Source organism: Saccopteryx leptura, chromosome 5, assembly GCF_036850995.1.
Source record: "Saccopteryx leptura isolate mSacLep1 chromosome 5, mSacLep1_pri_phased_curated, whole genome shotgun sequence".
Lineage (NCBI taxonomy): Eukaryota > Metazoa > Chordata > Mammalia > Chiroptera > Emballonuridae > Saccopteryx > Saccopteryx leptura.
The window spans coordinates 101580703-101606359 of record NC_089507.1 but is presented as its reverse complement, the minus strand read 5'-3'; the positions used below and the strand labels follow the sequence as shown (position 1 = coordinate 101606359).

Genomic DNA, 25657 nt, shown 5'->3' with positions numbered 1-25657 from the left:
GCCTGGTTCGGCCGTTTGTGCTGTGGCCTGGATCTATTCACCCCCTTTGCCCGCCTTAGTTTCTATATTCTCAGTTCCCAGTGAAAGCCGTCCTCTTTAGGTTAGTGAGGAAGGCGGAGCATTTCTTACTCCCTATTTCCTTCGGGGTTTGATTATATATTTAGCCAATTTTTCGCTCAACTATACCTTCGGGTGTATCGCGAAACATCTGGAGGCTCAAAGGATAGGTTTTTCTGTTTCTGGTTGAAGATCTTGTTGAGTTTTGGGGGAGATTTATCGGTATCACTTCCTACCGCGCCATTACTCTGACGTCATCTCTCCTTCTTAAATTAAACTTCTTTCTTTGTCAGTGTGCTCTCTAGACAGTGAGATCCTAAATGCCATGACTTCCTCTGGGTCATCTTTTAGCACCTTTTTCCTAGCAAACTCCTGGCAGGTAGGAAGCTGCATGTAAGTTTATAAACTGACAAATGAATGAATAAAAATTTTTCCTAAAATCTTCCTCATGTATCTTCTAATCCCTTAGGTCAATCAGTGATCTACCCTTATTTTGTTGTGAACCTCATGAGAAACTGTGTGAACTCTATCCCATTTTGAAATAGCAGCCAACAGTTTCATCATGAGTATAATATTTGCATGACATAACATTTAAAGCACATTATTTATCATGTACTTACTGGAAAATCTTGAAGGTGTAGGTTTTATTCATTCAATTTATGAAAAACTCTAAATCTCTGAACTAAATCTCATTGTGAAGCCAATCAAAAAATCCGTTTTTATTTTGTTTTATTATTAGTTTTTAGTTCAACTCAACACATTAATATATATCTCCATGACAACCAAGTTACTTCTGGGGTATTATTAAGATGAATAAAAGATGGAGTGATAGATGTTTGATAGATAATTAGATAGATATAGATAGATAGAGACACTGAGTTTTCTATAAAATTTTCCCCTGGATGAAGTAATGTGCTTCCCACTTTAATATTTTTTTTATCAAAAATTAGTCTTCTTTGCTATTAATTGATTTTTTTATTAGGGAAGATTTAATTTGTATCATGAAATAAAAATAAATCTGGGCTTAAGTAAGAGAGACTTTATTCAGAAGAAAGAACTTCCTGAATGTTGAATCTATAAGTATCTTGTAGATGAATCAGAAAGATTTTTTCATAGTGGAGTAAACATGATAGGGTGGGAATGAGCAGGCATGTGGTTGAATAGTTGATCAGCGAATGCTTTTCTAGAGGTCATCAGCTTCTTGGAGAGGCCTTCACTGGGGGTTGCTCTTCCTTCCAAACTTGCTTATGTTCAAGGCTGCGTCTAATTTTAGGAAGTGTGTGGGGGAGGGGAAACCAGACTCGAGTTTGGTCCAGTCGGCAGGTATTTTATCCAAAATAACCAACTATCTCTTTATTTAAAAAAATAGTAAAAAATGTTTCTTTTTCTTTTTCTGTTGCCACCAATTCACATAAAAAGATTTGGATTTGATGTGTTATAAAAGTCTTTCTTTTGTGAAGTGCAGCCGAGAAGGAGAGGGAATGGGAAAGGAGGGGTGGAGAACCTAGGAGGAGAGTTCTCAAGCCGGTACACCCGGAAGTGATGACAGGGATGCTTCCCCCATGCCCTCCTGTCTCTGTCCAGCCAGAAAGTGCTCAGTTCCAAGGTGGAGGCTAGCTTCCTTGGGAGAGGGTTTTTTTTAAATAAATTTTTATTAATTTAATGAGGTGACATAAAAAACTTAGGGTACATATGTTCAAAGAAAAGATGTCCATGTTATCTTGTCATTAACTTATGGTGCATACCCATCACCCAAAGTTAGATTGTTCTTTGTCACCTTTTCTAGTTTTCTTTGTACCACCCACACCCCGTAACCACCACACTCTTGTCCATGTCTCTTAGTCTCGTTTTTATGTCCCACCTATGTATAGAATCATGCAGTTCTTGTTTTTTTCTGATTTACTTATTTCACTCCATATAATGTTATCAGGATCCCATCATTTTGTTGGAAATGATCCCATGTCATCATTTCTTATGCCTGAGTAGTATTCCATAGTGTATATGACTCTTTCCTTCCTTTTAGGTTTTTGACTTTGAATTGACTCCAGAAGACATGAAAGTCATTGACGGCCTCAACAAAAATTACCGATATATTAAACTTGCATTGTAAGTGATTTGTAGGTTGTTTTCCCAGGTTGTTTTCTGTAGCAGGCAGATTAGCAGGGGTACTTGGTTTTTTCAAATCAGGGAAACAGGGCTTATTTCAGGTGTAGAAAAACAAGAGCTTTCTGGAGACATGAGAAAAGAAGTTTAGTCTCGGATCAATTTCTCACCCAACAGATGTGTGAATGGGGCCCAGGAGAGACTATAGGTAAATGGCCAAAGTTTTTGCCATGTGAATTCCTAGCTATTATGCTCTCAATTCTGTGCCTGCTATGCCTTCACCCAGCTGTGACTTACCCACTTGACACAGAAGGCACTGTTCCTATGGCCCACTGTACTTTCTGAGGTGGTAATCTAAAAATAAAAGCCCATTCAAAGTAAGAAGCAACAATCTTCTATTGAGATCATTAAGAGTAGCTATTTGGGAATCAGTAATATAGGCAGAAGACCAAATAATATTTGGATTGGGAGACAAAGGCAATGAGTGTTTATGAGGAAGGGAAGAGGAACATTAGTTACATCCAGAGAAGGAAGGAATTGAAGTTAATTCTAAACAATGTTTTTAATTTTCAGTCTAGTGGTGATCAGACCACTACTGATGATAATTGCTTTGTTCTTGTCCTTGAAAACAGTTCCTTGTGATACAGTGTTGTTGAGGACCAGCCCGTAGGATATTTTGCCCTTTTTAACATTTCAGGAAAAAAAAAATGGTTATATTGATGACCATGTAATAATGAATCCAGCCTGAACTCTATTCATTTGTGTCTTAACACAGTTGTAAAATGTAATGTTAATATTTTTTATAAAGGAGGGGCCCATGAAGGTAAGTGTGGGCATGTCATAATGTGGACCCGCTTCCACCTCCTCCTGGAGGGACCAGTGGCATTTTTCCTTAACTGCACATTCCTTTCCCAAGTCACCGTCCCTGTCTTCCAGATGTATCTCTCCGCTGGCATTTTATCCTTATCAGTAACTCCATTTCCTCAGTTATGTAATTTGACCAAACTGAAGTATAAATGAATCTTGAAATTAATTGAGCCTAGTGATTCCAGCAGCGTATACCAACTTAGTTTCTGAAAGCAGTAATTACAGTTGGCAGGTATGGTCATGTCAGCAAACATCTCAACTTCTCAAGAGAGTAGAAGTTCTTTAAGGGAGGGAGCCTGAATTATTAAATGAATTTTTTGAAAAGAGTAGCAGACTTTACTATTAGCATTCTGATGATCCAGGGACAAAAATGACACATGGGCCAAAATAACCACCACCTTTTAGCTGTAGCACTTACATCTTCTGGCTAACTGATCTACTGCATGCAAGTGTGGGAATCAGGCACATACACCAGGAGCTGCATGTCTGCGTGTTGAGGTGGAAGGAAGGGTGTGGTTGGAACCTGAAGAGTTTTTAACCCATCCTGACTGCATCCACAGAAACCTCCCTTTGACATCCTGGGACCGAGTTAGCAAATGAATATCTCTCTTTCTCTTTCAGTGCTGCTGATCACCCTTATTACCCATTTTCTGAAGAATATTGACTGTCAGCTATCCTCCATGAGTTCCACCAGCATCTCTTGCTTCTAAGGGTGTGGAGAGGATTCCTGCACTTGGTGGAAGTGATTAAAAGCAGTTCTGTAGTTCCAGGCACCTTGCCCTATTTCTTTTGAAAATATTTTTTTAAATGTAATAATAAATACTTCCAAATGAAAATGGTTGTTTTCCTGATAATTAAAATTTATAATACATACAAATTACAGAAAATTTGGATAATAAAAAGTAAAAGAAAGAGAATAAATATAATGTATACTTAGTCTATTTAAACATTCTGAAACTTTGGATATATTTTCCTTCATGATTTTTCTATACAAATTGTGTTTGTGTGTCATTAATTACAACATTGAAATAATCTTCAACCTATTGGTTCTATATATTTTTTAATATTTAGCTGAAACATTTTTCCAAACAATGAAATATTGTTTAAAAATTTCAATATTATATTTTACTCTTGTAAAGCAGTGCATCTTATTAATTTATTCACTTTAATAATCATCTGCCTAGATTTTGGCATTTTGATTAGATCTTACATATTTTGCCATTTATTTATTTACTCATTAACACAGTTGTAAATTGTAACGTTAATATTTTTTATGGAGGAGGGGCCCATGAAGGTAAGTGTGGGAATGTCATCATGTGGACCCGCTTCCACCTCCTCCTGGAGGGGCCAGTGTCATTTTTCCTTAACTGCACATTCCTTTCCCTTCAATGAAAGTTTTTTATCTGCCAGACGTTGTTTTATTAATAAATAAAATATAAGGAATTAAATTCAAATAAGAAATGTTTTGAGTTTACAGTCCAGTGAAGGAAGAAGACTATAAAGGAGACAAAAGGTGTTTGGCTGTTTGAACTGGGGAGTTCCCATTGGAGATAAGTCTGCATAGGCTCTCAGGGTTTTGTACACTTGATAAGCAGAGACACTTCTTTTTTTTCAAGAAGTTTGTATAGCCTCGGATTAGAGACCAAGTGGCTCCCTTCAGAGGAAGTAAGGCACTGTTCAGTAATATGAAGAAAATACTGCCTGCCGGAGAAAGGTAGTATGCTTAATGCTCACTCTCATGGATCCAGGTTCCTTAGACCCAGGTTTTCTCCTATAACTCAACCCACCGCCTCTTCAGTTATCTTCAGGGCCCTTCACTTCATGCCTGTAGAAATGGGGGCTCAAGGAACTAGCCCAGCTAACCTTATTGTGGGAAATAATTTCACAGTATGCATATATCAAACCATCACATATACTCTAAACTCACACAGTGTTATATGTCAACTAACATATATCTCAACAGAGGTGGAAAAAAATGCTGTTACTTGGCTACAGCTATTGTGAGTAATAAACTGCCTTCTACCAGCACCCATGAAATCATGCATGTTCATTTATTAGCTTGTGAGTCAGGTCAGAATTTTATGTTTTTATTTTTGTTTATCTGTTTTGTATTTTTCTGAAGTTGGAAATGGGGAGGCAGTCAGACCGGCTCCCGCATGCGCCTGACCGGGATCCACCCAGCATGCCCACCAGAGGACGATGCTCTGCCCATCTGGAGTGCGCTCTGTTGCAACCAGAATCATTCCAGAGCCTGAGGCAGAGGCCATAGAGCCATCCTCAGTGCCCGGGCCAACTTTGCTCCAATGGAGGCTTAGCTGCGGGAGGGAAGAGATAAACAGAGAGGAAGGAGAGGGGGAGGGGTGGAGAAGCAGATTAGCGCCTCCCCTGTGTACCCTGGCCAGGAATCGAATCGGGACTCCTGCACTCCAGGCTGACACTAGAATCTTATATTTTTCATGATCCTTGACAGTGATGTGAAGAAAATAAAGCTGAAGAGGAGAATAAATAATGGTGAGGGTGGGATTGTTAGGTGCTATTATGAGATAATTTGAAACAATTTCACTGTGAAAATGACTATGGGCAAAAATTTAGGCAAGAGAATGAGCTATGTGGATATGTAGAAGAGTAATCATGGACATGGAACAGATAGGCTAAGGTTAGAAGTAAGTGTTCCTGCCTGGTCTGTGGTGGTGCAGTGTATAAAGTGTCAGGAGCCTAAGGTTGCTGGTTCAACACTCTAGGTTTCCTGGTGAAGGCATATATGATGAGAAATCAATGAACAACTGAAGCAAAGCCACTATGAATTGATACTTCTTGCTCTACCCCATTCTCTCTGTAAAATCAATAAAATTTTTTTTTAAAAAGGACGTGTTACTATAATACTTATGTGACAGCAATTAGGCAAATGTGGGCAGAGTTTAGGGGACAAGAGAGGTAGAAGTAGGAGATAAGGTCCAGATGATCAATGGGGGACTCTATCATGTAGCTTTTGAAAAAAGCTTTATTCTGAGACAAATGAAGAATGATATTATAATTTCTAAGCAGAGTAGTTGTGCGAGCTGATCTATTGTTTAAAAGATTTTATTTATTGATTTTTGAGAAAGGATAGAGAGAGAAATAGGGAAAAGAGTGAGAAACATCAACTCATAGTGGTTGCTTCTCCTACCTGCCTTGACTGGGCAAGCCTGAGGTTTTGAAATGGGTCACTTTGGTATTATATTTCTATGTATAATTGTTTCTGCCATGAAATCTGAAACTTAACACATTACACATTGATCACTTCTCTTACTCTGTGGTTTTTCCTACATCTTGGTCTATCAAGTTCTTGATTCCTGAAGAATTATAGTCAACCCTGGTAAGGCTAGCTCAGTTGGTTAGAGCATTGTCCCAATACACCAAGGCTGCATGTTCAATCCCCAATCAAGACACATATAGAAGTCAACCAGTGAATGCACAGAATAAGTAGAACAACAAATGGATGTTTCTCTCTCTCTACTTTCTTCTCTCTCTAAAATCAATACATTTAGAAAAAATATTGAAGTCAGTGAGATTCTCCATTTAGTTCCCAGAGAGTTTATTTGTTTAGATTAGTTTATGTGATAAGTTAAATAAAAGTTTATCATCCTCTTCACACTTCTTCTTTAAACAGATTTGCTGCTGGTGTTACTGAACTAAAGGGGTTCATTCATCTGCATGAATCAATGCCCAATCAAATGCAAATAAGAATTTGCAGCAAGTAAACATTAATAATTAAGAAAATGGCACCATGCCAGGAGTCAATGACACCATGCTCATGCTAAAAGACATGTCTCCTAGATGGCTTCTAAAGTATGGGTTATATAGGGAGAAGAAAATCATTAATTATGGTGGAGATAAGATTAATGTCTTTATTAATTGGTGGGCACTAAGGTAGGGTATAGTTGATTCTTACATCTGGTGGTGACATCAGTCAGCCACATAATTGCTCTTTCTGGTTGTACAAGGGTGTGGTTGGTGGAGTAGTTCACTGTTTAACTAGAACACAACTGAGTCTTAGATGTTATTTCTAGTTGATGGAAACATTGTCTCTATGTTCAACAGACCCAGGGCTTTGCTCTTAAGATTATATGATGCTTACCAGAATTTCACCATCCTGAGTGTTTGACGATTAAGTGGATGTGCAAGGGATAAGGAGATGGGTGTCAGGTTGTTGGATGAAGTCAGTTTGGAACAAAAGGAAAGAATAGAAAGCATTATACAGTGTGTCCGTAAAGTCATGGTGCACTTTTGACCGGTCACAAGAAAGCAACAAAAGATGATAGAAATGAAAAATCTGCACCAAATAAAAGGAAAATCCTCCCAGTTTCTGTAGAATAATGTGGCAGCATGTGTGCATGCGCAGATGATGATGTAACACCGTGTATACAGCGGAGCAGCCCACGGCCATGCCAGTCGAGATGTGGACGGTACAGAGGAAAGTTCAGTGTGTTCTGTGGCTTGCTAAATTCGAATCTGTGACCAAAGTGCAATGTGAATATCGGCGTGTTTATAACAAAGTGCCACCACATAGGAATAACATTACTCGGTGAGATAAGCAGTTGAAGGAAACCGGGAGTTTAGTGGAGAAACCCCATTCTGGTAGGCCATCAGTCAGTGACGAGTCCGTAGAGGCTATATGGGATAGCTACCTAAGCAGCCCTAAAAAATCTGTACATGAGCCCACATTGAACTGCATTGAATAGGTATGAAACTGGGAGAGTTTTCCTTTTATTTGGTGCAGATTTTACATTTCTATCTCTTTTGTAGCTTTCCTGTGATGGTCAAAAGTGCACCATGACTTTACGGACACACTGTATTAAATAAATGAAGTTTCTGTGCAGTTAGACTGGGTGAGGCCTCCTGGGGTTTTCACTTCTTAGTCTGTCCTTTTACTAATCATGTCAGACAAATGTCTCTACAACCCAGATAATTGCTCTGCCTTTATTTATGTGGATCCTTTAATTTAAAGCTGAGACCCACACCTATCAGAGATTCTTACTCATGTGCTCTGTAGTAAAGCTTACAGATCACTATGTGATTTTGTTTTCTCTCTCTTTTTTTTTTAATTTTAGTGAGAGGAGGAGAAGCAGACAGACAGATTCCTGATCAGGACCCACCTGGCAAGCCCACTAGGGGGCTATATTCTGCCCATCTGGGGCCTTTGCTCGTTTGCTCAGCAATAGTCATTTTTTTAGCACCTGAGGTGAAGGCCACAAAGCCATCCTCAGTGCCTGAGGCTTATTTGCTTGAACTGAGCGGCTGTGGAAGGGGAAGAGAGAGAGAGAGAGAGAGAGAGAGAGAGAGAGAGAGAGGAGGGAAAGGGCTGGAGAAGCAGATGGTCGTTTCTCCTTGTGCCCTAACCAGAAATCAAAGCCGGGATATCCACACACCGGGCAACAACAGATCACTATGTTTTAAGTGCTCCTTAAGTAGTACTGAGTCCGGCTGAGGTTGCAAAACCCTAATCAAGACTGTCTTGGCCTGACCTGTGGTGGCGCAGTGGATAAAGCGTCGACCTGGAAATGCTGAGGTCGCCGGTTCGACACTCTGGGCTTGCTTGGTCAAGGCACATATGGGAGTTGATGCTTCCAGCTCCTCCCCCCTTCTCTCTCTCTGTCTCTCTCTCCTCTCTCTCCCTCTCTGTCTCTCTCTCCTCTCTAAAAACAAATAAATAAAATTTAATAAAAAGTGAGCAAACTCAAAAAAAAAAAAGACTGTCTTGTGACATTAGAAGAATGTCTTGTGACATTAAAAGAATGGCAGAATGAGAGATCCATTTGATTTCTCCTCTTGAAGTTTTAACTATTTAAACATCTATAATTCAACAACAAATTTTCTGATCATTGTAGAAACATGTTTGAGAAATCTGTACATTGACACATCTGATGATGGGCAAGTGAACGTGAACTGGGGATGTGGGAAGAGAGAAGAGCTGAGACTAGACAAAGACACAACCTGAAGCTTGTAGTTCACAATGCCAAGCTCAGTGTAGTGCTCAGCCCATAGAGGGGAGAAATCAGGTTTCCAATGTACTCTCTTTTGCAAGCAGGAGCAAAGAGATTCAAGGAGCATTCTTGCAGGAGTAGACACTACGAGCTGCAGCTGAGTCCAGAAACCTGGTCAGAAACAAAGCACAGTGGTGCAGCCACAGTTGTCTGTCAATTCACATTTCAGACAGAAAAACAAAGCCATGGAGCCTGGTCATTTATCCTTTATCTCCCCAAGGAAGCCTAAAAAGAAACTGTAGCAGTAAGTGTTAGGTTGCAGAGAACTTTTTCTGTAAAAGGGAGAGCTAGTACTATTGAAATACAATTTCCCTGAGCAACAGGTGCACTCTACAGATAATGCCAGTGTTGGGTGAGGACACACAGAAGATGTCTCAGAGGTCTGCAAACAACAGTACTACAAGAGCCGAGAAACAAAAGAAGCAACCAGATTCTTCTACTTCACCCCATCCTCACATACCACAGCTCCATTTCTAACAGTGTCTGGCAGCAGGAAAAAGCAGTGGGATTTCATAACTTTGGAAGCCTATTGTCAACACATTCTGCTCTAGGGTTGATCCACTGAGTCTGAGGTATAAGGACATAGAGGAGACACCCACCTTCACTGGGAACACATCAAATTTCACATCACCCCTGAGAGATCTGAAAATTTGGAGCATGCAAGAAAGCTGAAAAGCTTGTGAGCAGTGCCCCCTACTGGAAAACAATAGAACTTATCAATGTACTAGAAAAGGGCCATTCATACATAAATGCCCAGACAGAGAAAGAATCCATCAACTGCCATGAATTACCAAGGTAACAAGGTAACTCAGGAAGAAAATTTAAAGTTCAATATAATAAACTTAAAGACATAGAAATATGTGATATAAATGACAGCGAATTCAGCAGTTCTGACAAAACTCAACCAGATGAGAGAAAACTCAGACAGCCAGTTTAACATGCTCAGGAGGAAAGTCAATTAAAAATATGAGTACTTTACCAAGGATGTTGAAACTCTAAAATACGAAATAGAAATTCTGGAGATGAAGAATTCAAAAAAGAGATAAAGAGCAAACTGGCAGGCAGAGAAACTAGAGCTGATCAGAGGGAGGAAATAATTAGCAGTATTGAGGATAGAAATCAAGAAATGATGCAGAGGAAACAAGAGATAGACTTGAGTTTTTTTAAAAAAGTGAAAGAATTTTATAGGAACAATCCGATTTTGCCAGAAAGCATTATACAAAATAATGGACATACCAGAAGAAGAAGAGTGAGAGAAAATAATGGAGAGCTTATTCAAACAAATGATAAACAAGGACTCCCACACATATGGAAAGAGCTGCACCCTCTAGTCTAGTGATTTTCAAGAGTTTTATCTCAGGGCACATATAAACTAATTCCTAAAATTTTTGCACAGCAAAAATTATATTTTGCTGATCTGAAAAATATAAGTATCATTTTGTTCATTCACACTGGATGTCTACTGTATTGGTTGTTGTTATTTTTTATTTGACAGTCTCAAAGAAAAGAAGTCAATGATCCTGACTAAATACGATCACTTTCCTGTGGAAAAGTTGGGTGCTTCTCCCTTTCACAGCACACCTCCTAGCTGTGTGTTGTGGGATTGTCACTCCAGCTCTCTGAGCCTCAGTTTGCCCATGTGAAAACCGGGGTGCTATGAGGACCAAGCTCAGAGGGTTATTGTCAGGACTAAATGGAATAAGCCATGGAGAGTGCTGACTCTGTGCTTGGCTCTGTGGAAAGGGCTGCTGAGTGCTGTGGTTTTTTATTTATGATTTTCTCTTCCCTATGAAGAAGCTCTCTGCCTCCAGACTCAGTTATGCTGTGGCCTTAGGAAAAGCTGTTTCCCATTTGAAAGGAGGTTCCATATTCTATCTGGGCAGTCCCTTGTCCTGGGTGTAGCCAGAGCAGGGACGCCTGGGGGCTTCTTGAGATACCTGAAAAGATTCAATCTGTCAAAAATAGATATAGTCAGTGCCTATTGCAGGTGGGTCCTTTCCTAGATCCTTCACATAGTTTAATGAATGGAGCAGACCAAAATTTCTACCTTCCCAGCTTCAAGCCAACTGACACATCGGCCACTTCAACTAGACATCATAGCAGGTAGAGGACACAGGACATTTGGTGTGACAGTTTCCTGGCCTCGTCTAGTCTTCCTCTGCCCTCATTGTCAGAAAGATGACAGATGTCAGGAACAACTAAAGGAGTGAGTGGCCTGTGAGTCAAGAGAGAGGCTCCTTTGGGGGGACATTTGGGGCTGAGACCAGTGGGGTTCAGCATTTGGAGGATGTGGACATTATCATCCTAAAGCAGTTTATGGCTTACATGCAGCTCAGCACTTACTTCATCTACCTTAACTGATTTTGAGGCATACAATGGTTTTTCGTACTCTTTTAAAAAAATCATAGATTGATTGGTGTGTGTGTGTGTGTGTGTGTGTGTGTGTGTGTGTGTGTGTGTGTGAGAGAGAGAGAGAGAGAGAGGGAGATATCAATTTGTTTTTCCACTTATTTACGCATTCATTGGTTAATTCTTGTATGTGCACTGACCACGGATCCAACCCACAACCTTGACATATAGGGATGATGCTTTAACCAAGTGAGCTAACTGGCCAGGGTTTAGTATTCTCTTAATAATCTTTGTTTTCTTTATGTAGAGTCATTAATAATGTCTCATTGTCATTTCTGATTTTAATAATTTGCAACTTCTTGCTTTTGTTTTAGTTAATCTAGCTAAATATCTGTCAATTTTGTACATCTTTCTAAGAAGGAACTTCTGTTGGAATTGCTTTTCTTGACTTTTCTAATCCTATTTCTTTCCTTCCTTCTGCTAAGTTCAGGTTTACTATCCTTTTTTTTTCTAGCTCACCAAGGGCATTTTCTTACCAGCACCTCCAGGGTCTTGGCTGTCCTACAGTAAGACCTTGAAGACGGGAGTAGGCTAGGTTACCAGAGCATATTCTGCCTCGGCTGCCTGCTCAGGCCAACCTTAGATTCCTCCTTTGTCCTGAAATTCTCTTGCTGTTAAAAATATATATGGTGTCATAAACAAGAAACCAGTTTGTCAACAGCTGAACTGACCTTCCAGAGACCACTCAGAGCCTTGGGTGCCTTCTGCTTTCTGGGACCCAAAAGACTATCCTACTTGTGCCAAGGAATCCTGCATGGGCATGAAGCCCTGCCCACCACATATCATTGTCCTCTGAGTACTTCCCTGGTGTCTTACTGAAGTGGGTAACTGCCACCTGTGTCCAAGGCACCCTGATGTAACCACTCACCCAGTGGGTCTGAACACTGCACAGCCAGCCCTTCCATTCAGCCACAGGAGCCCCAGAGGAAAGCCCAGGACCAAAAGCAGCTCCAAGTCCATTACAAGCACAGTCCTCCCTCACAGAGAGGCCCTGCTGGTGTGTTCAGCGAGCACTCAGCTGGCTCCTCCAGCTCTGAAGAGAAGGTCAACATGAGCTTTTTCCTGGAGTTTTCTGAAGGTCAAGAAAAGGTGAGTGCCTTCCCCTTCTCCCTGTCAGCACTGCCACAGCGCCTCCCTTCTCAGGTTGTGTTCTCCAATCTTCACCCACAAAAAAAGCCAAGAAGCCACAGTTGCTAGAAGGCCCAGAAGATGCACCCTGGCATGAGGTGCCCTCCAGAGTCCAGGACTGCTGCTGACATTACCATCCTCCACTGTTCTGGGAGTCGACTTCCTCCTAGTTTCCTCAGAACCATGATTACAGTTCAACTTCTAACATCATCTCCTGGTCAGCTTCCACTCTGCCCTTGACTGACACACACAGACCCAGCATGATGCCCCCAAGGTCTGCAACCACAGCTCCTCACTGTTGTTTCATATCCAGCAGGTGGATGGTGCTGCTTCATCCTGTCAGCCCGGAGGACAACAGCAACACAGACAAGAGCATCTGGGTGATCCCCATGAGTCAGGAGGTCCTCTGCTTGGACCCCTCTGGGAATAGAGCGCTCCTGAACAGGTACTTTGACGAGCAGCCAGTTCAGGCCCTTGCAGGCAGTATATCTAGGCCCAGGAGGCAGACAACTACCACAGCCCACCACTGCACACATGAGAACACTGGGGGAGCTCTCCTATCCTCCTCCCTGGGGAGCACTTAGGAGATCCAGGCATTGGGGAGGATGGATAATGTGCTCCACTCAGCTCTCTTCAGCTCTAGGATGCTGAAAAGACTACCTGGATTGTGGTTCATGCCCAATCCCCACATGCTTGAGTCCTTGTCTGGCATCCCGAGCCGTGTGGCCTGATCCTTTCACACACCCCCAGTGTGCACCCCTCACCCCCAGTCCAGCCTCCCGAGAGCCTTCCTCACCTGCAGACCTACAAGCCCTGGTCGGCTTCAGCTCCCTGCCTGCAGGGCCTCTCCCACTGCCCTCATCCAGGATGGACTTACCTCCAAGGCTGGGCTCAGGGGCCATTTCCTTGGGCTTCTGTTAACAAGTACATCCTTTGGGGTCAGATTGACCTGGGGCCATGTCACAGCCTGTGACAGACAAGCTCATATCCTGACTCTGCAGAACCCCAGTCCAGCTGGTCTTGGTCACTTCCATCTAAGGAACCTTGACCTTCGGTGCCACTGCACAGCTATAAAGTGGGGTGAACTCACTGAGATGGGAGACTCCCTAATAACAGTAATTACACCCAACACTCACTTTGATGTCCTGTAGGGCCACCTCCCTCCAGGGATCCCTCCTGTCTCATTACAGCAGCCAGGGACAGGCTGGAACTCACCTCCTGGAGTCCTGCCAGAGAAAACAGGGAGGGAGGCAGAGAGGAAGGGGAAGGGGCGGCCTGAGTTTCTTCCTGCTTGAACTCAGTGTCCACTACTGCCCCCAGAACCCACAGACCAAGCCACGCATGGAGCTGGCACCGAGGGTACAGTCTGGGCATAAGCGCAGTGACGTGGAGGTGTAGTCCATGACTCACGTCCCCAGGTCTCTGGCCCACCTAGTAGGAGTGAGGTGGTGCAGTGGTTCCAGAGATCATGGGTATCAGAGCCAGTCTGCTGGGGTCGAGCCGTGCTGGCCAGGCTGGGACCTGTTGGTACAGTGTGCACGTCATGAAATGGCATCTCACATACACTCTGTGGCCCTGTCTGTGCCCTGCCATGGACATGGGGCCGGCTGCCCTGCTTGGGAGTCCCCACGTGGAGAGAGGCTATGCGCCTCCAAGTGTGCCTGGCCACCCCCACCTAGGAGCCGAGTCCGCACTGAGCTGGGCTCATGCGATTCCATGTGCAACTCTCATGAAACAATTAGAAAACTGTAGCCAGGAAACGTAGGGACTGGCCTAGGGCGGGAGGTGGCTGTCCCGATGGGAAGGGAGGATTCTCACCTCCTGGACCAGGACTAAAGCCTCCTGGGCGGTCGCTTTAGGAACGAGAGCCTCTAAAATCCTGGGACCCCCTTCCCACTCTTCCCATGTGGGGTTGTTTCTTCTGGGCACCTCCACACAAAAGTGCAAGGTCCACCCACACACATACACCCCTCCCTTCCAACCATGTATATGTTCAGTCTGCAGAGACATTTTTGGAGTAGAGGATAAACTTGGCCATGTTACCTGTGCAGTGGAGCAGCAGGTAGAAGACATAAAAATATGTTGGGTGTTGTGAGGTTATTTTTACAATATATAAACAATTAGTTGAATTTTTAAAAATAGTTCATAAATTGAAGCAATGTGAGAAAAATATTCTTATATTTCTTTAAGCAGGCCAAAAAAGTAGGCATGTTTTTATACACATAATTTTAAAAATAATTATTTTATTGTTGATTATGTAAAGACAGAGAAATTGGGCAAAGTAAATTAATACTTTACTGTTTAGAATGTACTTCACCTAAGCTTGAAAAATACTGTGTGACTCTGTAGAGATGGATTTATTTATATAGGATATACAACTAAGGAAAAATAATTGTATGAAAAACAATAGTTACCTATTCGTTGAGAATATTCATTCTAATATACAGTGCATTACTGCCAACTTGGGAACCCCATGAATGGAGACTTCCATTTGATTTTTCTGCCCACTAATGGTCATTTCTCTAAATGCAGACAAAGCTGTATTGAGGTGAAACATTTGAAACTATTAAAATCCGGTGTGTGACTTACATTTTAAATTTTGCAGATTTGAAAAATAGACATTTTCCCACTCAGTTTCTTCTTTTTATCTTTGCAACTTAATCCCTGTATCTCAATTACATATTCTCTTGAGATTAGACACAAAATTGAATTTTGCCATCGGTGTTTGACTCAGTAAAAGCTACAGTAATTTTCTATAAAATTTTTATAGATAGTATAAAATTAAACCTTATAGTTACTGCACAAAGGGTGTTTGCAAATAAATATTTGAAACATTAAAAATGTACTATTTCCTGCTACTAAGTTCTTTATATACTGTATTTTTTATTTCTTACAATGACCCCATACACATTGTGAAGTATATACTATATTATTCAGATTTCATGAAATAAAATAATACTAAGGGAGGCTAATAAAACTTAGGCAGTGGTACACCCCAGGCTTAAAACACTGAGTTTGTGTGCCTTCACTTTTCTTTTTCTTTAAAAAATCTATATAATTAAGTTTGAATTGATTTTAAGTTATTTAACCAGAACAATTTGGTATTGTATTTTAATGTTTCACATATAATTTAAGCAAGATTTATATGTCACATTTTTTCATATGTTAACATATGTTAGCCTCAAAGACCTAAGTTTCTTCTATAAAGTTCAAGAACCAGGCTTTAATTTAGAGGTAAAGTTTTAGAAAGTGTAACGGCACTTTATTTTTCAAAGAATTTTAGGTGCAGAAACTAGAGCCCAGTGTCCCTTTCATGGTAGACAATAAACTGTTGAAGTTCTGAATTATAAAGCTGACTTTATCCTGATTAAGAAGGAATTCTTCCTGCTTGATGGCTTCTGAGGTGAGTCATTGGTCTTCTTCTTCTTTCTTCTTTAAGTGAGAGGAGGGGAGATAGTGAGGCGGACTCCCACATGCACCCTGACCGGGATCTACCCGGCCACCTGCTCTGGGGCCACCCTTGATCCAATCAGCCACTGACTATGGGATGGGAAGAGGGAGAAAAAGGGGAGGAGAGGGAGAAGCAGATGGTAGCTTCTCATGTTTGCCCAGACAGGTACCTGCATAACTGGGCCGATGCTCTATCCAGAGAGCCACCAGCCAAGGCCAACATTGGTCTTCTGACTCCAACTAGAATTTACACCATTAGCTCTCCTGGTTCTCAGCACTTTGGACTCAGACTGAATGACGAATGACACCATTGGCTCTCCTGAGTCTCCAAATTTGACTGTGGATGTTGGGACTTATCAGCCACCCAAATCATGCGAGCCAATTTCTTATAATTAAAGTACACATGCACACACACACACACACACACACACACACTCTCGGTTCTCCAACTACTAATACAGATTTTTGTCTGAAGAATAGGGAGATTACACATGACACGCTCATGTGAGGTAACTTCTCAAGAATGGGAAATGTATGTTATTTTTCCACTGTACATCCAGCACCTGTTTTGATATCTGCTGCAGTGCACACTTCCCAAATTAAGCACATGTTTACTGGGGAGAAGTGTCCTGATATCAAGACCTTGCTCTTATTCTTTTCCCATAAAACTGGCAGGGTAAGGGGTACAGAGAGAACTGGATGGAGGGTGGTGGAGGACGATCTCTCTTCGGGTGATGGGTATGCAACAGAACTAAATGACAAGATAACCTGGAAATGTTTTCTTTGAATGTATGTACCCTGATTTATTGATGTCACCCCATTAAAATAAAAATTTATTTAAAAAAAAAAAACAAAAAAGAACTGGCAGGGTAAGAAAGACCCACATTCAGGAAATGAAGAAGCAGTCTTTTATTTTTTTTATTATTTTTTTTTTTTTAAATAAATTTTTATTAATGGTAATGGGATGACATTAATAAATCAGGGTACATATATTCAAAGAAAACATGTCTAGGTTATTTTGTCATTAAATTATGTTGCATACCCCTCGCCCAAAGTCAGATTGTCCTTCGCCACCCTCTATCTAGTTCTCTGTGCCCCTCCCCCTCCCCCTAACTCTCCCCCTGTCCTCCCTCCCCCCACCCCTGGTAACCACCACACTCTTGTCCATGTCTCTTAGTCTCATTTTTATGTTCCACCAATGTATGGAATCATGTAGTTCTTGTTTTTTTCTGATTTACTTATTTCACTCCTTATAATGTTATCAAGATCCCACCATTTTGCTGTAAATGATCTGATGTCATCGTTTCTTATGGCTGAGTAGTATTCCATAGTGTATATGTGCCACATCTTCTTTATCCAGTCTTCTATTGAAGGGCTTTTTGGTTGTTTCCATGTCTTGGCCACTGTGAACAGTGCTGCAATGAACATGGGGCTACATGTGTCTTCACGTATCAATGTTTCTGAGTTTTGGGGGTATATACCCAGTAGAGGGATTGCTGGGTCATAGGGTAGTTCTATTTGCAGTTTTTTGAGGAACCACCATACTTTCCTCCATAATGGTTGTACTACCTTACAGTCCCACCAACAGTGAATGAGGGTTCCTTTTTCTCCACAGCCTCTCCAACATTTGCTATTACCCGTCTTGTTGATCATAGCTAATCTAACAGGTGTGAGGTGGTATCTCATTGTAGTTTTGATTTGCATTTCCCTAATAACTAATGAAGCTGAGCATTTTTTCATATATCTGTTGGCCATTTGTATCTCTTCCTGTGAGAAGTGTCTATTCATGTCTTCTTCCCATTTTTTTATTGGATTGTTTGTTTGTTTGTTGTTGAGTTTTATGAGTTCTTTGTAAATTTTGGAAATTAGGCCCTTATCTGAGCTGTTGTTTGAAAATATCATTTCCCATTTAGTTGGCTGTCTGTTTATTTTTATATCAGTTTCTCTTGCTGAGCAAAAACTTTTTATTCTGATGTAGTCCCATTCATTTATCTTTGCCTTCACTTCTCTTGCCATTGGAGTCAAGTTCATAAAATGTTCTTTAAAACCTAGGTCCATGAGTTTAGTACCTATGTCTTCTTCTATGTACTTTATTGTTTCAGGTCTTATATTTAGGTCTTTGATCCATTTTGAATTAATTTTAGTACACGGGGACAGGCTGTAGTCGAGTTTCATTCTTTTGCATGTGGTTTTCCAGTTTTCCCAACACCATTTGTTGAAGAGGCTTTCTTTTCTCCATTGTGTGTTGTTGGCCCCTTTATCAAAGATTATTTGACCATATATATGTGGTTTTATTTCTGGGCTTTCTATTCTGTTCCATTGGTCTGAGTGTCTATTTTTCTGCCAATACCATGCTGTTTTGATTATTGTGGCCCTATAATATAGTTTAAAGTCAGGTATTGTAATGCCCCCAGCTTCATTCTTTTTCCTTAGGATTGTTTTGGCTATTCGGGGTTTTTTATAGTTCCATATAAATCTGATGATTTTTTGTTCCATTTCTTTAAAAAATCTCATAGGAATTTTGATGGGAATTGCATTAAATTTGTATATTGCTTTGGGTAATATGGCCATTTTGATTATATTTATTCTTCCTATCCAAGAGCAAGGAATATTTTTCCATCTCATTGTATCTTTTTCGATTTCCCTTAACAATGCTTTGTAATTTTCATTATATAGGTCCTTTACATTCTTTGTTATGTTTATTCCTAGGTATTTTATTTTTTTTGTTGCAATCGTGAAGGGGATTATTTTTTTGAGTTCGTTTTCTAATATTTCATTGTTGGCATAGAGAAAGGCTATGGACTTCTGTATGTTAATTTTGTATCCTGCGACCTTACTGTATTGGTTTATTGTTTCTAATAATCTTTTTGTGGAGTCCTTCGGGTTTTCGATGTATAGGATCATATCATCAGCAAAAAGTGATACCTTTACTTCTTCTTTTCCAATATGGATGCCTTTTATTTCTTTGTCTTGTCTGATTGCTCTGGCCAGAACTTCTAGCACCACGTTAAATAAGAGTGGAGAGAGTGGACAACCCTGTCTTGTTCCTGATTTAAGGGGGAAAGCCTTCAGTTTAGTGCCATTTAATATGATGTTAGCTGATGGTTTATCATATATGGCCTTTATCATGTTGAGATATTTTCCTTCTATACCCATTTTGTTGAGAGTCTTAAACATAAAATTGTGTTGTATTTTATCAAAAGCCTTTTCTGCATCTATTGATAAGATCATGTGGTTTTTGTTCTTTGTTTTGTTGATATGGTGTATTACGTTAACCGTTTTGCGTATGTTGAACCATCCTTGAGATTCTGGGATGAATCCCACTTGATCATGATGTATTATTTTTTTAATATGTTGTTGTATTCGGTTTGCCAGTATTTTGTTTAGAATTTTAGCATCTGTATTCATTAGAGATATTGGTCTGTAGTTTTCTTTCTTTGTGCCATCCTTGCCAGGTTTTGGTATGAGGGTTATGTTGGCCTCATAAAATGTGTTTGGAAGTATTGCTTCTTCTTCAATTTTTTGGAAGACTTTGAGTAGAATAGGAACCAAGTCTTCTTTGAATGTTTGATAGAATTCACTAGTATAACCGTCTGGGCCTGGACTTTTATTTTTGGGGAGGTTTTTAATAGTTTTTTCTATTTCCTCCCTGCTGATTGGTCTGTTTAGGCTTTCTGCTTCTTCATGACTCAGTCTAGGAAGGTTGTATTGTTCTAGGAATTTATCCATTTCTTCTAGATTGTTGTATTTGGTGGCATATAATTTTTCATAGTATTCTACAATAATTCTTTGTATATCTATGATGTCTGTGGTGATCTCTCTTCTTTCATTTTGGATTTTATTTATTTGAGTCCTGTGCCTCTTGCCAAGGGTTTGTCAATTTTGTTGACCTTTTCAAAGAACCAGCTCCTTGTTTTATTGATTTTTTCTATAGTTTTTCTGTTCTCTATTTCATTTATTTCTGCTCTGATTTTTATTATCTCCTTTCTTCGGCTGGTTTTGGGTTGTCTTTGTTCTTCTTTTTCTAGTTCCTTAAGGTGTGAAGTTAAGTGGTTTACTTCGGCTCTCTCTTGTTTGTTCATATAGGCCTGAAGTGATATGAACTTTCCTCTTATTACTGCTTTTGCTGCATCCCAGAGATTCTGATATGTCGTATTTTCATTTTCATTTGTCTGTATGTATCTTTTGATCTCTGCGCTTATTTCTTCTTTGACCCATTCATTTTTTAGAAGTATGTTGTTTAGTTTCCACATTTTTGTGGGTTTTTCCCCCTCTTTTTTGCAGTTGAATTCTAGTTTCAAGGCTTTATGATCAGAAAATATGCTTGGTACAATTTCAATTTTTCTAAATTTGCTGATATTGTCTTTGTGGCCCAACATATGGTCAATTCTTGAGAATGTTCCATGTACACTAGAGAAAAATGTATACTCTGTCGCTTTGGGATGAAGTGTCCTGTAGATGTCTATCATATCCAGGTGTTCTAGTATTTCGTTCAAGGCCACTATATCTTTATTGATTCTCTGTTTGGATGACCGATCTAGAGCCGTCAGCAGAGTATTGAGGTCTCCAAGTATGATTGTATTTTTGTTAGTTTTTGTTTTAAGGTCAATAAGTAGCTGTCTTATATATTTTGGTGCTCCTTGGTTTGGTGCATATATATTAAGGATTGTTATGTCTTCTTGATTCAGTGTCCCCTTAATCATTATGAAGTGACCATTTTTGTCTCTGAGTACTTTTTCTGTCTTGTAGTCAGCATTATCAGATATGAGTATTGCTACACCTGCTTTTTTTTGGGTGTTGTTTGCTTGGAGTATTGTTTTCCAGCCTTTCACTTTGAATTTGTTTTTATCCTTGTTGCTTAGATGTGTTTCTTGTAGGCAGCATATAGTTGGATTTTCTTTTTTAATCCATTCTGCTACTCTGTGTCTTTTTATTGGTAAGTTTAATCCATTTACATTTAGTGTAATTATTGACACTTGTGGGTTCCCTACTACCATTTTATAAATTGCTTTCTGTTAGTTTTGTATCTAGTTTGATTCTTCTCTTTTGTTTTTCTATCATTTGTTTCTGTTTGTTTGTGTTCCATACTTCTTTCCTCTGTTGCTACCTTTTTTAAGTCATGTGTTTTTGTGGTGGTTTTTTCAAGGGTGGTTACCATTAAGTAATGAAAAGGGTACCTACCATATTCATTGTAGTACCCTATCTTATAAGTATTTCTGCACTTCATCGTCCTTTGCTACTGTTAATCTCCATTCTCTCCCCCCCTTTTTTTTTTTCCTTTGTTGTCACAGTTTAAGTTTGGTTTTATTGTGTTCTTGGTGGAGCTGTTACTTGTGGTGTTGTTTTCTTTTGTTCTTTGAATCTGGTTGGAAAACCCCCTTTAGTATTTCCTGGAGTGGGGGCTTTCTCGTGATAAATTCTCTCATCTTTTCTGTATTTGTGAATGTTTTTATATCTCCTTCATGCTTGAAGGATAGCTTTGATGGGTATAGTATTCTTGGCTGAAAGTTCCTCTCTTTCAGGGCCTTAAATATTGGGGTCCACTCTCTTCTAGCTTGTAGAGTTTCTGCTGAGAAATCTGATGATAATCTAATAGGCCTTCCTTTATATGTTGTACTCTTCTTTTCCCTGGCTGCCTTGAGAATTTTTTCTTTGTCACTGGTTTGTGTCATCTTTATTATGATGTGCCTTGGAGTGGGTTTGTTGGGGTTAAGAAAACTCGGTGTTCTGTTTGCTTCTTGAACTTGAGGCTTTAGTTCTTTCCACAGGCTTGGGAAGTTCTCGTCTATTATTTGTTTGAGTATATTCTCCATTCCATTTTCTTTCTCTTCTCCCTCTGATATACCTATTATTCTTATGTTATTCTTTCTGATGGAGTCAGAGAATTCCTGTAGGGCTTTCTCGTTTTTTATTATTTTTGAGTCTCTTTCTTCTTCTCTCTGTTGTGCCTCAAGTTGTTTGTCTTCTATTTCACTAATCCTATCTTCAATCTGGGTTGTTCTGCTAGCTAAGCTTGTTACCTCGTTTTTCAGCTCGTGAATTGAGTTTTTTATTTCTGTTTGATTTGTTTTTATAGTTTCAATTTCCTTGGTAATATATTCTTTGTGTTCATTGAGTTGTTTTCTGATCTCCCTATATTGCCTTTCTGTGTTTTCTTGTATATCTCTGAGTATTTTTAAGATTTCTATTTTAAATTCTCTGTCATTTAGCTCCAAGGCTTCCAATATGTTAAGTCTTTTCTCCATAGATTTATCCACATCTATTTGTGTTACCTCTCTTTCTTTTGTATCCATAATATTCGATTTCCTCTTTCTTATTGGCATCTGCGGGTGGTCTTGTTGATAGCACTAATTAGAATTAATAAAGAGTAAAAAGTAAAAAACAAAAACAAAAACACACAAAAAAAAAAAACAAAAAAAAAACAAAAGGTAAAACACCCCACAAAAAAAAAAGCAGTAATAATTTATTATTTCCCCCTTTTTTTTTCTTTGTTCTCCTTCCCTCCTCTCCCCTCCTCAGGGAAATATCGTGCCTATAATGGAGGGCCTGGTTTGCGGTGAAGAGTTCAAGGGGGCAAAAAAAAAAAAAAAAAAAAAAAGGGAAGAAAATCTTAGACAAGCATAAGTTGATCTGCCTGCGGGTGACGGTCAACCAAGAGATATAATGAGAGGGACAAGAGGGAACCAGAAAAAAGGACAAAAAAAAGGAATAATCAAGAAGAAAAAATAAAAATAATAAGTAAAAATACGTTGTATTAAGTGGAGCAAAGACCAAATACAATGGAGACCTTGGGTTGGGAAGACCCAAAATGCCACAAAAACAAACCAACCAGAAAAAAACAAAAACAAAACCGAAAAAGAAAAACAAAGCCAAAAAAAAACCTTGAGTCCCAAATTAACTAATTTGTTCGTGATTGAGGATTAAATGGGAAGAAAGTAAAACGAGAAAAGAAAAAACGAATAGAAAGGAAAAAATAAGAAAAAGTGAAAAACGAAGGAAGAAATAAAAAAGGAAGAGAAAAAAACAAAATAAGGCAAAAAAAACAAAAGAGGAGAGAGTGAGAATTAAGTGTCCTGGAGTATAACCCCAAAGGAGGGTGAGGATGAAGGAGAGAAATAAAATGTAACACTTATGGGTAGTGTAGTTCAAGAAAAGGGAAGCATAAGATGGGCAGAGAATAGAAGGGCTGAGGTGGAGGAAATAAAGGCAATAAGATAGAAGGAACAAACAACAACAACTACAAAAAAAAACCAAAAAAAAAACCCAACAAACAGTGGAACAAGCTGCAAAGTCTGTGGATTTTTCCTGATTTTGAGATGTCAACCTCTTCCTCCTTCTCCTCTCTCCCTCTTCCCGGTCGGCGACTCTGCACCCCAGGCCCTGCCCCTGCGCCACACCCAGGCAGGGACTTGCAGTTGATGGGGTTCTATGGCAATGTCACACAATTGGCTTTAGTCTTGTTGGTAGTCAAGGCCTGCCGGCGTCTGCAGGGTCTAACGACGAGAGAGTTCGCCTTCGTGGATTCTCTCTCCCAGTCCCCCCCTCCCGAACCAGCAGCCTGGCGATCCAGCCCCAAGGCTGCCACTGCTTCTGCCTGGGGAGTAAGAGGCTCAAAGAGCTGGGAAATCCCCACTCTATCCCCACTCAGTGCAAGGCTCTGGGAAGGGCTCTGACAGTCAGGGCCTCCAGTGTAATCAGGCGGGGGTGGGAGTCAATTGTTGTCAAGGTGATTGTTCAGCGCCTAGCATTCCGTTGGACCTCTCAACCCAGGCTTTCCACACTTTGTAGCCTGTTTTGGCCGGTAAAAAGAGGCACTAGTCTCTGCTTGCGACTAGTGTGGTATAGATCTTATTATCTGCCAAGTCCTTCTTGTTAGCGTTTATCCCTGAATATGGAGGCTCTATCAATCAGAAGTTGCCCCCGCCCCTTTAGCGAGAGGCACCAAAAAATATCACGCCTCTTGTCTTGGGTCGGTGAACTGAGAGAGATCTTATCAATTAGAACCGAGGGTGCGCAGATTTCACGGGTTAAGTTAATTTTAGTAATTGGGTCGCAGCTGTGCTCCCGAAGGTATTTCAGGCTGCCTGCGCGCGCCCCTCCCCCAACGCTTGATTGTTAGCTTGAATGGCTGGGTGAGGTGCCCCGCCCGCGGAGAGAATCTCCCAAGTAGGGAATACCGCCCTGGGGCCTCTCCCGCTCCCCGTGCGGGGGCCGCTGGGAACGTTAGCGGTGCTCGGTCTGCAATGCTCGGTCTGCAACCAGACCGGGAGCGCGCCAGCGGCTGTTTGCCGCTGTCTCTGCAACCGACCCACCGCTCGCGGCGGCGGCGGCGGCGGCGGCGGTTTCCGAGTGCGGGTTGACTTACCACCGGTGCACTTTCTCGCGGCTTGAATGAACGTCCCTGCGGTAGGTTCCTCCACACCCTCGTCTCTCAGATTCGAGTGATAACAGTCCTTTTGCTTTCAGTTTGCTCCGAAGATAAATTTTCCTGTTTCTAGTTGATAAATTTGTTGTGATTTTGGGGAGATCTGTCGGACGCGCTGCTCACGGCGCCATTTCCGTGACGTCACCGCAGTCTTTTATTTATCAGGTACCTGGTGTGTATGAATAATGAAACTTATCCTATGCTAGGTGAAGATAGAGGTAAATACACAATTCCTGCTCTCACAGACCACACACTTCTTAGAATGGCAAGTAGAATCTGTATGGATAAAATCCTAATTAACAGGATGGCTTCCAATTAGTCTTAAGTGGGTATGGATCCAATAAATGGAGCTTCGAAATATATGAATCCAAAGTTGATAGGACTGAAAAGAGAAAGAGATCCACAGAATTTCAATATGCTGAGATTTCAATATGCTGATCAGTAATTCATATTAACAAGCAGACAAGAAATCAGCAAGGAAGGGGAACAACTTTTCCCACCAAAGGGCATCACAAGATGTGCCGAGCACTGAACCTAAACAAAGCAGAATGCACATTCTTTTACTGAAGCACCTGGAACACTCACCAAAACGTACTGAATTTTGGGCCGTAAAATGAGTTAGCATACGTTTAAAACGACTGAATCCCAACAACATTTGCTTCCCTTCTGGCCGCAAACCCCTCCTCTCTGGGTGCAGGTGGTGCGAGTTCAGAAGAACAAGGCTTGCACTCAGTGGTGACAGGCAGCAGCGGCTTTCAGTCTTATGGCTCTAAGCGCAACAATGTCAGACTGTGTGAGGGGAGGGGAAGATGGTGAGAGACGGGGAAGAGAGCCATTGAGCAGGACGAAACCTGGCAGTGACGTGTGGAGCAGAGAAGTGTATCACCTATGGCGGTCCCTTGGTTTCTGGTTTGGTTACCTGAATGATGATTCGTGTTTTCAATAATAAAAATAAGAGAGTAATGGTGGGGTAGGAAGTGATACCGATAAATCTCCCCCAAAACTCAACAAGATCTTCAACCAGAAACAGAAAAACCTATCCTTGGAGCCTCCAGATGTTTCACAATACACCCAAAGGTATGATTGAGCGAAAAATTGGCTAAATATATAACCAAACCCCGAAGGAATTAGGGAGTAAGAAATGCTCCGCCTTCCTCACTAACCTAAACTGGGCGGCTTTCTTTGGGATCCGTGA

General features: G+C 40.7%; 1 protein-coding gene and 1 pseudogene across 2 annotated transcripts in view; both read left to right on the top strand.

Annotated features, from left to right (window-relative positions):
- The window catches only part of LOC136405693 (aldo-keto reductase family 1 member C15-like), a 51024-nt pseudogene extending 47161 nt beyond the window's left edge, over positions 1-3863 (top strand).
- The window catches only part of LOC136405685 (aldo-keto reductase family 1 member C15-like), a 470894-nt gene that overhangs the window by 47094 nt on the left and 398143 nt on the right, over positions 1-25657 (top strand). The window lies entirely within an intron of this gene.